We start from the raw sequence: 13181 nt of genomic DNA on the forward strand, positions 1-13181 counted from the left end.
TTGCTACCCAAGGGTAGTACAAACGGAACTCTACTTTGTGTTTTTTTAGGGGCAGTACTATTCGGACCATTGACCACTTAAGTGATGAAGCCCTGCTATTTGGGCTTGTATGTATAGACAGAAAGCAGTGCATATTGTTTGCCAGGTGGCTGCAAATACTGGCTTACCACTGTTGGGGCTACTTGCTGGGTTCCTATAATTCCATACCACTTTTACTGATCGTTTGAAACTTTGCGATGTACAATAAAGGTGAGGTTAGTTTCGAAGGCATAATAACACAGTGACATTTTTTCACTAAACTTGTGTTTTTCTTAGCAATGATATATTTAAAGTTCCTTGAAGAATGAGGTAAAAGTTTTAAAACATATCATGCATGACTTTTTATACATTTTACATCTTTTGCCAATTGTTTGATCCATGTATGTGAAGTATCCCTCACTTTTATTTATTTTTTATCCATTGTTGATCAGGTTAATCCCACTGGTTAGTAGCCTTTCTTCAGGGGACGCCTAAGATGATATTGATACTACCAGGGGAAATTTTGCCAGGACATCAGGAAATTTCCCCTACTCAATAGAAGAGAGATTGTTCTATTCCTAGTGCAGTGACGGCTGGGAGAACAGCACTCAAGATGATGAATGTCACAGAGATGAATGCCAGTGCAGTGTCTGAAGGTGTACAAGATCCTGAGGAGCAGAATTTGTTTGTTTCATTGGAAGCAAATGTTCAAAGCAATGATGAATGTGTTATTACATCCCTCCATTTTGCAGGATGATACTTTGGGTGAATTCTTTCTGCAGACTGAGCCACAGAGTTGAAAATATGTTTCATGGGGTGAAATTATGGACAAAATTCAATCAGAAGAATCAGAAACTATTTAAAAGGAGATAGCCAGACAGAGAAATCATACACAGAGCCGGTTAAAGAAACTGTAGGGAATGTGATGAGAGATGAACAGAGGAAAGGAAACGTCAACAATCAAAGGAAATTTATGGTGAGAATTCAAAGCAAAGAAGAAAAAGAAATGGACAGGTATGACATTGAGGATAATTTCATGATCCCATTGGGAGTGAAGGCTCAGGAGGTAAGGGCTTTTATTCTTTTATTTATTTTATTTTTATTTATTTATTTTACATTTGTTGACCGGGTTAGTCCGACTGGAATCAAAGTCCATTTTCAGCGGAGGCCCGGGGAGATAAGCTCCAGACACAATACAAGAACAAAAAACAGTTGAGAAAGAAGAAAAACATTGATTATATATAGTATTATAATTTTAGTTATAGGTGTAGTTAAGAAGAGAATACAGGTAGAAGTAGATTCAGACAGTCAATGTTACAAATTTCCATTTTAAAGTTAGTAGTAGATAAACAATATCAAATTAGCTAAGTAATTACATACATTATGTTGATTTAGTCAGACTTGTCACAGTGGCATAGCCATTTTAGTCAGGCTTGTCACAGTGGCATATCCATTTTAGTTCCAGATGTTGTTTAATTGAGGCCTTGAATAGGTCTGGGGAGGAGAGCATGGTAATGGCACCTGGTAGTTTGTTCCAGGTTCTGCTTACAGAATTAGCAAATAGGGCCATGCCAGCAGCATTGTTAATTCTAGTTGTTTGTATTTGTAACTTATTGGATGAACGTAGCAGTCTTGTGTTTTTATGGAAGAGGATGTAGTTACTAAGGGCTGGAGTGTTATTTGGGTTCTTTAGGATTTTTTTAGCCAATATTAGAAAGTTGTACTTGACGAGATTGGGAAATTCCAACCATCCGAGCTGTTTAAGGTTAATGCAGTGATGGGTTCTGAAAGGAGAGCCCGTAGCAAACCTGGCGATGTGATTATAGCAGGCAGTAAGTCTATTTAGTTCAGATTTACTTATGTTTGCTAGAAGGGGGAGGCATATAGAAGTGTTGAGAGTAAGTGCGAGCGTGCAATAGCTATTTTAGCTTTGGGGGTAAGGAAGGTTTTAACTCTGTAGAGTGAACCAAGTTTTCTGTTGATGGTTTTGATTGTCTGGTTTACATGGAGGTCAAATTTTAAGTAATTGTCTATAGTGACACCTAGTAGTTTGTTATTGGGGTCCGGGGAAATGACTGTCCCATCATTAGCTTGTATGGTAAAGGAGTAAGGTATAGACCTTTGGGTTGGTGGAAATATGAGCATTTTGGTGTTTTGGGATTTAGTAGTAGGCGACGTTTGGATAGCCAGTTTTCTATAACAGTAAAAGTAGCCTGAGTATCCATTTTTAGGTCATCTGGAGATGTGGCAGAGCAGATCAGGGTGGAGTCATCAGCACATTGGATACAGCTGATGTTCAGTATGATAGTAGGGAGATCATTAATAAAGATAAAAAACAGTAGTGGTCCTAGTATGGAGCCTTGAGGAACTCTGTTAGTGTTGGGTAATAGATTTGAGAGCTTATTCTGCCAGAGGACTGCTTGTTGCCTGTCATTGAGATAGGATTTAAACCAGAGAAGGGCATTGGGATGTAGACTGAGAGTTTGCAGGGTCTTAATCATTAGTTGATGGTTCACCATGTCAAAAGCCTTGGAAAGATCTAGGAAGAGGGCAGACGAGGTGCGGTTGTTGTTGCGGTTACTATTAATGGTGTTAGTAAAGGACAGTAGGGCAGTGGTTGTACTATGATGTGGCCGAAAACCATGTTGGGTATTAGCCATCAGGTCATTCTGGAGTAAATGTTGCATAAGTTGTTTATGTATACATTTCTCCATGATCTTAGCAAGTGGGGAGAGTATGGCTATAGGCTTATAATTGGAGTATTTGGTAGAGGGACCTCCTTTATGTAATGGAATCACATAATATGTTTTCCAGATATTGGGAATTTTGGCTTCTGATATGGTCCAGTTGATTAGGATAGAGATTGGAAAGGTGATTCTTATTTATAAAGAGACATTTTGTGACATTTTTGAGACTAGTTTTGTTCCAGAAATTTTTTGAGAGAATATGAGAAGAAAAAGAAGTGTAATCTACACAATTTTATCCGGCTAAAGCATTTGACCGAGAAACCAAAAAAAAATACCTGTTCAATTTCGAGACATGTAAGCAAACTTTGTAAAGAAGTTATGGAGATCAGCAAAGTCTACGATTAGAGAGGATTATGGACTGGGGGATGGGACTGGCACATTGTACTGAAAACGGAAACAGAAAAAAAATGTTCACATTCCTAGTAATAGAAGTATAGAGGGTAACAAAGGTGTTGTAAAATATTGGAGACAACCAAAAACATGTTTTTCTTCTGTAGAAAAGACAATCATTTGATATGTAACTGTGACAAGAGGAAATATTATATTTATGGAGAAACATGTCATGATGTAAAAAATGTGAATTGAGATGTTATAAATGTAACAAAATTGGACATTTGTGGATGGGATGTAATCTAGAGAAAAAGAATGAAGAAGAAGAAGAAGAAGAAAACAAAAGTGAGGACAGTATAGAAAGAGAAGAAACGGTCCCAAAATTATAAAAATGAAGCAGGCAAAATCTGGGAAAATAAAAATAAGGATAGAAAGAAAAACGAAACAGAAAATAATATTGAAGAAAGTTCTGAAATAAGTGAAGGGAAAATAAAAATTGGAAAATAGTGGAAGGTAAAAAGAATAGGCAAAAATATGAGTGCAAGGTTCCTTGTACTCATATTTTTTTGGGTATTGGTTTTCAGGAGTGCAACACTTATTTTTTAAAGGTAAAAAGAATTATTTTGACAAAAGAGTGAGAGACAGAAAAAATAAAGTTTAAAAGTATAAGTGTAAATGAGAAAAGAAAGGAAATGGATAATGTAAATGAGATAAATACTTCAAATTTACACGCTTTCTGGTAACCTACAACATATGCATAAGGACAACTGTAGAAAACTTTCAGTAAATGTACATAGTATCCAAAATGTAAGTAGATGAATATATAAGCAGATGACTCAGTGTAGCAAGTGTGATGTTGACAAAATAATTTTGGAAGATGTTAAGATTTTTGACTTAAGAAAAGAGATTACAAAGAAACTTTGGAGGGAGATACAATATGGAACCTGGGAAATGAACTATGTTCAGGCATAATTGTACTTCCTAGAAAGTCAGTGAAAATATTGAACATAACATTGGCAATGATGGGAAGACCAACTATTGTAGAGCTTAGATGGCATAAACAGGTATAGGTTCATAGGTAGATACTAGGCTATTGGCCCTAGGGCCTATACAAGCCTAGCCAAAAAGGTACCCTGGCTTTCACCACTCAAGAAAATTATTTTCCTGTGCCCCTGTCAAGCAGAACCACAGAAGTGATCCCCAGGGTGAATTTCCTATTACCCATCCAATCATCAAAATTTTTCTTGAAGAGTGCTAATGAGGAGCTCTGTTTGACATAGGTAGTCTGTTCCAGAGTATGGGAAGTCCCTGGGACAGGAATCAATCCCTCCAGCATGTTCTGTTTATTCTGGTGACAAGGTTTAGGTCCCTACAGCATGTAGCTCAGACGGATTGGGATTTATTTAAGTGCAGCATGCCCAAGAGCTCTGGGTTTGACATAGCTTTGCATGTTAGGCAGAGATCGCCTCTGAGTAGGCGATATGCGACGGAGTAAAGCTGGAGTTTTTTGAGTCGGTCTGAGTAAGGCATCTGTTTGAGGCCAGTAATCCTCTTTGTGAGGTATTTCTGTGGCCTTTCCAGTTGTTGTAGATGTGTTTTGAGGTACATACCAAAAGGGGCATTGTATTCTATAATGGGTCTAATGAGTGATGAGTAGAGGGGAACAATGACCTCTTTTTTTCTGGATGAGAAACCTTGTGTGATGAGGTGTGCCACGTAGAAGGATTTCCTGACCACTGTGGCGATGTGATTAGCAAAGGAGAGAGACTACTGTCCACCTGTGTCCTAAGGTCTCTTATCACACTTTTGGTGTTAAGTAGACTACCGCCTATGTGATAGTTCATGGGTACAGAGTTTTACCAAAGGGGATGACATTGCACTTTTTGGCATTGAGCTTGAGACCATGGCTTTGACACTAGGCATCTGTCTCAGTGAGGCCCTTTTGTAGGATGTCCACATCATTAGGAGTTTCGATTATGGCTCCTAGTTTGCAGTCATCTGTGAATTTAGTTAGCCAAAGACCTTCTGTGCTAGCCTGTACTTCAGAGAAGTAGATACCAAACAGTAGAGGACCCAGGACTGAACCCTGTGGTACTCCACTTGTCACTGGTCTGAAGTCTGATTTGGAGTCTGCTATTTCACAGTGTGGGTTCAGTCAGTAAGCCAGTTGGCAACCCATCTTGTGACATAGGGATTTATACCTAGTTTAGTGAGTTTATCTATAATTCCAGAGTGGGGGATGGTGTTGAACACCTTGGCAAGATCTAGATAGGCTGTGTGAACCACCTTACCCTCATCTATGGCTTTGGTGACTACTTCAAAGAAGTCTGTCAGGTTTAGGAGACATGATCTGCCTTTTACAAACCCGAACTGTGTGGGGTCCAGAGTTTGGAGATCTCCAATGGCTTTGTTTATGAGTACCATGATGATACGTTCCATGACCTTGCAGACCAGGCTCATCAGGCTAATGGGGCGGTAGTTCCTGGGATCTGTTGTGGCCCCCCCTTTGTGGAGTGGGATAACCATCACAGTAGTTCATGTAGAAGGCAGCCTGGGATGTTGTCAGGTCCCATGGATGCTGTGTTCTTGGCTTTGGAGAGTGAGGTTTTTACCTGTGCAGCCATGATTACAGGAACTTTGCATTCTTCCGGTATAAAGATGGGACCTTTAGGGGGTGAGAGGGGGGTAAAGTTAGCAGTGAACCTATCTGCCAGGATGTTGGCAATATCAGTTGGTTCTGTATATTTGTTGTCATTGTGCTGTAACTCAGAGCAGATCTGAGTGTTGCCATTGAGATTCTCGACATAGCTATAGAATGCTTTGTGGTTGTCTTTAGAATCAGTGGCGATTTTGCATAACTAGCTTTGGAGGATATTATGGGGGATCTCAGCTTCTTACTGAGGTTGACCAGGAAGTTTCTCCAATTGTGGGATTTTACACTTTTTTGCAACAGTTTCTTTCTTCTGTTGTAGAGTTTGTTTATGGCAGAAGACCATCAGATTGGCTTCCTTTTTTTGGAGGATAGCATCTTGGTTCTGTTAGGGATAGCACAAGCCATGCACTCATGTAAGTGCTTATAAAGTGCATTTGTGTAGGATTCAGCAGTTGTACCTCTATTGTCCATCTGCATGGGTATCGTGAAGTTTGCCACTTCTGTCTTAAGAAGCATGAAGTTGGCTTTGGAGAAATATTTTACGGTTATTTTTCTAATGGGGGGTGGGTGGGAGTGGGATATGGATGTCTAGGGTGATTAGCTTGTGGTCGGATCTGACCAACAAGAAGCTGACCTCTGGTGTGGAACACCGGTTTCCCATGTTGGTGATGACCAGGTCTAGGATATTGCTGCCCCTTGTGGGGGTGTGGATAAGTTGATCCAAGGCGTTGGAATTGATGATTTCCAGAAAACGTTGAGCAAAAGAGTTGATACACGAGTAGTTTTCCCAGTTAATGGTAGGGTAGTTGAAATCACCCATTATTAGATTGTTGGGTTGCACCTTAATATTTTCAAGTGTATCAAGAAAAGAGGAGTGGGAATCCTGGGGCATGGTGTGTGGGGGGGTCTGTAGCAAGCTACAATCTGGATTGCGGTTTTGCCCAGATTTAGTTGAACTTGGATAATCTCGGATGCATTATGCTGAGCAACTAGCTTGGAGGTGTGGATATCCTTAATGGATATGGACACGACTCCACCTTTAGTGTTTCGGTCCGGGTTTGGTGGCCAAAAGGTGTGGTATGAATTATAGCCTGGTAATGCAGGGGTGCTATCTGGAGCTTTGAACCAGGTCTCTGTCACTGCACAGATGGCAGTGTTCTCCATCTTAAGGAGTGCCTTGAGTGAGTGCATTTTGAGGTTTAGACTTCTAGCATTAAGTAGCATTACCCTCAGATTTTGCTTGCTTGTACCTGTTACAGTGGTGAATTTGTAATTTGAACCTTGCCTAAAAAGGCACTATAGGGGTGGCAAGAGCCTTTGCCAGTATCCAGAATCTCAAGGGCAACAGGTGCAGGCCATCTCTGGCAAAGCAGCATGGTCTGTCAATCATGTCATCCCAGGCAGACAGATACTGGATTCCCTTAGAATGACACCTGAAGCTTAGCCAATTGTTAAAGTCAATCATTTTGTCCTTGTACTGTGGTATCATTCTGGGTAATGGCAGGATGCTACCCAGGGCTAGGGTCATACCTGCCTGATTGGAGAGCTCCTCCGTGTCATTTTTCATGTAGTCAGGGGAGGTACATCTCAGGTCATTCACACCAACATGGACAATGATAGAGTCATATTTGTACTTGTCATGGAGTGACCTGAGTGGGTGCATTATGTGGCGAATCCTGGCACCCGACAGGCAGCTGACAGTAACTTTTTCCTTGTTTAGCCTGGTGAGTGGAACATCAGTGTGCCTTACTATAGAGTCACCTATGACTAGAGTTTTGGGTACGTTATGCCTTATGGGCTGTAGTTGAGTGACACACTGAGTATGTGGGCTATGTGTCATTTGGGTTGTGTTGTGGGGTGGAGGTTGCTTGCATTTCTGCTTTGGAGGTCTAGGATGTTTGGGCAGATTTTTACTGAGAGCCTCCGTGAATGTAGATGTGTGTTTTGTGCTTCTGTGTGTGTGTGTTTTGGTGGTGTAGGTTTTGAAAGACTGTGTGATGAGTGTGGTGCGGTGCAAGTGTTTACCTTCTCCTCTTGCCTGTCTAGTCCAGTCTTCGGTGAAGAGAGCTTTGCTTCCAGTTTGGCTATATAAATGCATCTCTCACAGGTCATAGTGTTGGGTGGTAGAAGGAGAGGGTTGTCTGTGTACATGAGGCAATTGCTGCATTGTCCCAAGATGCCCAGATTCATCAGGTAGACAGGTGAAAACACCGGGAGCTGACCTTTAGACATGACTGAATAGGTGCTTATTTATTAAATAGTAAAAACTGTTTTCCTCTAGACAAGTGAGGAAAGTTGAGTGCTGTAGTAATTTGTAACTTATTTAGTGCTTACAATGAGTTCTGAACAAGTGCTGAGCTCAAAGAAACAGATTTGAGTGCTAAAACTAAAAAGCTGGCTAGTTGCAAGGGAAAATTTGAAGAGCAGACTTTATGGCGCCAGGAATAGTTTTACCCTAGTTAAGTGGGCTCAGGAGCTCACAAACAGTCCTAGACACAGCAAATCCGTATCTGGCAAGATCTGCCACAGGAAAGGGGGGAAGCAAGCTTAGATTTTTTTTAAGTAAAAGTGGAAATGGAGAAAGCTGGAACAGAAGTTAATTCAACGTTAAGAATCTGAGTGGGTTGGCCTTCACAAATGTTCTCTAGTAGATTGAATGAACTAATGACACTAGACTGGGAGGAGTGTCACAGATCAAATATACAGTATGGGTGGGCAACTGCAAAACCACCAAGTATAAGAACACCACAACACTAGGGATGGTGGGTGGGAGAAATTACAGTTCCTAGCTGTAGCCAGTAAATGAAAGTTTTAAACAGATTAAGGAGCAAGCAGACTCTAGAGAATGCTTTTAACTGTAAACAGACAATTACAGTAATGCACACTATTAAAGTTCCTAGCTGTAGAACACAGAAACCTCAAAAAAATCAAAAATGCACAGAAAAGCTCAGATAGAGCACTCACAAACAGAAAATGCAACTCTCAGTATGAAAAAGCAGTTTTGTTGTGACTTTCGGCTTTTCCCGGTTAGGGGTTGTCACAGCAGAACTCTGGTCCGCTAGTGATTGGCAGTTGATTTTTACGTACTGAGTTGACAGCCCTGATGCACAACCTTCAACAAAGGTACGCCCATTCATGCATGTCTCCACGCAGAAGACGTTCTAACTGAGAGTCGAACCGGACAGCGTCTTACTGTGAGGCAACAATGCTACCGCAGCACCACCACCGTGGATACATGAAAAAACAGTTTACAGTTAAATAATTCAGTAAACATGCAATTAGAGTAATGAAACAGTATCTAGCAATAACAAATAAGTTAAAAAAGTATAAAACAGTACATAAATGCAGTGAAACAATAAAAAAAGCTTTATAACAGTGCACAATGTAGTAGATCAACTATATAGCACAATTATAAGCGTTTCAGAAGTGCAGTTCAGTGAAATAAGTGTAAGAAATAACTTATCCTGCTCTTGGAATCTTAAGGAATTTCTATTTAGTTTCACTAATGAAATACAATCCACAGCCTGAGCAATACAAGCACAACCTGTTCAAGACACAGGGTTTATATACCAGTAAGGATGGAAGAGTTAGAAGATCAAGAAGTATATGGAATTATAGCATTGTATGCCTTGTTACAAGTAAAGAAAGGGAACATTTATTATATAAAATGTTGGATTATGTAGTAATTAATATGAATATAATGTTAATGGGAAATTTTAATCGTGATTTGAGAGAAAAAAGAAGAAGAGAGGAAATGAAGTTAAGAAAAGTTTTGAAATCATAAAATGTTTCAATTAAAAGATTTGGAATAATAATTTGTGAACATATAGTCGAGGTATATATATATATATATATATATATATATATATATATATATATATATAAGATGAAAATAGATTATGTTATTATGTCACAAGGTTTAACTATAGCTAAGGGGCAGGAGCTTGTAATAGGCTTTTCAGATCACCATCAGTAATATGGATAGAAATACAAGAAAATAAGGAGTGTATCAGATTGGGAAAAGGAATAAAAAGAATAAATGACAAATTATGGGGCGAAATGGAATAAATAGGTATATGTTTATGGAAAGATAGCATTTCCACTAAAGTGTGTTGTAAAAATGGTCTGAGTGGTGGCTAGATTTTCAAAAAATATTAAAAATGTATTTTAGAATACAGTCAGGTGGAAAAGAAGTGGAAAACATGATAAAACAATGTGTATGGATGCTTTAAGGATTTGGAAAGAAATGGTAGAGAATATGATGTGATAGAATGGAGAATTTATTAAAAGATTCAATGCAAAATTAAAGAATTCTTACTTAAGCAATGTATTATGTACAAGGTAAGAAAGAAGAGATATCAGCCTAGATGAATAGCATAGCTGAAGAGAATAGAACTATAATGAGAGAAATGAAATATGATAGAGGAGAGGCAAGAAGATCCCAGGAACAAATTATTAATATAATAAACTATGTAAAGAAAATGTTTCAAGGTAGACAGAAAGTAGAAAAGTGAATGGCATGTTAAAAAAAAGTGACATAACAAGAAAATAAGTTATTAGAAAATTAAATTTCCTTATGTGAATTAGTTAAGGTACTTATACAAGTTAACTTACAGTCAATTTCAGGATCAGATGGAATAGGATACCAATTTTATAAGAATTTTATGTATTAACAGAAAATAAAACACTTCTTAAAAATTTATGAATGAGTGGTTAAGTGAAGATTTTTGCAGTGGTATACTTAAATTTGTATGGAAAAGGAAGATAAAAATAAAACTGAAAACTCAAGACCTAAAGTATTGGACAATACAAATGATAATATTTTTATGAAAATATTAAATATTAAATGATAATATTTCTACATCTATGTTTTATTCTTGTCTTACGTCCTCAGCTGGACTAATGTCTATATTTAAATGCTATGTGTCTTAACTGTATAATGCAAGTAATAATGTGGAGCTTTTCTCCCTGGGCCTCTGCTGAAAATAGATCTGTGTTCAGTCGGACTCTCCCGGTCAACAAATGTAAATAAATAATAAATAAATAATAATAAATTCAGAAGTGAATGGAAAGTAAAATGAAAAAATATTATATAAGATAGCATATATAGTTTAAAGGTAAAATATGACAGGAATTACTATTCCTAGTTAGGGAAACTGTAGATGATATTATCAACAGGACTGATGAGACCAAGGTCATGATAACAGATTTTAATAAAACTTTTGATACAGTACTACACGAACTTTGTGGACAATTATGGAAGATTATAACATCAGTATGCAAATTGAGAATTTATGTTATTCTGCATATAACAAAAATAACGCAAGAATTTTAGTGAATGCATGGCTAAGCACAGAAATAGATATAAAGGATGGCACATGTCAGGAATGTCCTATGAGTAGTATATTAGTTACATTAGTTATGAATGTATTAGTCACACATGTAAATTTGCACATGATAGATGCTACTTATATTACTAATGAAGAGATAAAAATTCCAGTTAGGTTTACTTATGCTGATAATATATTGATTACGAGAAACAAAGTCTGGATGAAAGAAGCTATATGTTGTATACATCAATGTTTAAATACAATAGGCATGACTTTAACTAAAGAAAGAAGTAAAGGACTGGGTGATATAGTAAAAATTGAAGGAGTATCTGTCTTAAAGAAATCTCTGTGTTAGGAATAAGAAATTAGAGGAAATAAAGGAGCTTTGTTGCTTTTGGAAAAATACAAGCTATCATATGATAAAATGTTTCATTAATTAATTTAATTCAGTTATACCGGGAAAGACTGCATACTTAACTAGTGTTTATATGTTGTCACTAATCTATTAAAAGGAAATGCTACAAGAGTTTTTTCCCTTTCATATGGGGGTCAAGATTGAATCCAGTGAATAGAGGAATCTTATACATGGACAAGGAAGATGGAGTAATAAATCCAATTGTTTACACTGCATCTTGAAAATTGTATAAAGTTTTGTTTTGAATAAATGATAAAAATGAAAAAAAATTGTAGTAAATTTACTTAAATACAAATATAAGCAGAATTGGGATATATTAAAAAACTCAAAAGAGGAAAGGCATGCTTAAATCAAGTACAGAGATGTTATGAAGAAAAAAAATTATTTTATGGAAAATAAAAATTGATAAAATAGAAAATGAGAGGAATATGTGGTAAAAAATATCATAATGTAATATTATTATGTTAATCCTTGGGCTGAGCTAGTGAATTAAAAAATACAAAAAGCATGATATAATAAGAAAGTAGAATGTCAAGATTATTTATGAAGATTAATGATTAATAAATTAGCAGTAAAGGGAAATAGACCATATTAAAAACAATAAAAGAGTTTGCATATATTCTGGTAAAGAAGAAACATAACATGTTTTATTGCAATGTATAAGTGTTGTAAAATTGTGGGAAAATTCTGTAAAGAAATTTTCTTTGAAAATATAAAGAAGGTAAATGAAATAAATATGGATATGATTATCTACGGACATAAAAATAAGGAATAGGGCAGTAAAATAGATGACAGATTATTTTATGCTGTGTAGACCATTTGGAATGAAAGGCCAAATGAAATCATATTTAATGGTAAACAAAGGCTAGCAGTAATTTTAAGAAAAATTAGATGGTGATTGTGGAAAAATGAATGGGGTTCAAATAAGACAATAAAGGTTAACATAATATGAAAAGCCAGATATCTGTGACTATATGACAATAACAGAAAGGAATGGAAATTTGTACAGTCGATACATTTGTGAATATGTAAATGTGTACGTTTGTAAATAGTATGGCATAAATATTTTTAAATAAAGAACCCTACTCTTTTCACTAAGTTGGATATGATTTTTACATCCACCTGATCTACCACCAATTCAAGCAGATGGGGTCTCAGTTTAACATTTCATCTGAAGAATGTTTCAGGAGTGCAGCACCTCCCTCATGTTGCACTGCAGTGACAGCAATTGATCTTGCTGATGTGGGAATAGAGTCCATAGCCTTCTGCAATAAAAGCAAGTGTGCTACAAGTTTCACCACTGATACTCCAAGTCACACAAACAGTCCCATGAATTTTAACATTCTGAGTGAACTTTAAAATTCTTTGGCAAGATTAATGTAACTGATAATCTCTCAGTGACTGCAGTATTTAAACCTCTGGTAACTATATCCACTCTTGGTGGTAAGATAGGATTACCCCAGCTTACCACCAAGAGTGAGTATAGCTACCATAGTTACTAGAGGTTCAAATATTCCTTCATAGAGACTTACCAAAGCATCAAAACATATTACTTTCTCAAGTAACATACCAAGATAGCTGAACAGTCTCCTTTGTCTCCCAGAGACAAATACTATTTCCTGCTCTTGTCATCATGTACAAATTTCAGGAGTCCTTACCAGGTACAAATTTTGAAAAAAGAGTTCCAG

The sequence above is a fragment of the Protopterus annectens genome, chromosome 2.part0, assembly GCF_019279795.1.
Source record: "Protopterus annectens isolate FY-2018-M chromosome 2.part0, PAN1.0, whole genome shotgun sequence".
Taxonomy (NCBI): domain Eukaryota; kingdom Metazoa; phylum Chordata; order Ceratodontiformes; family Protopteridae; genus Protopterus; species Protopterus annectens.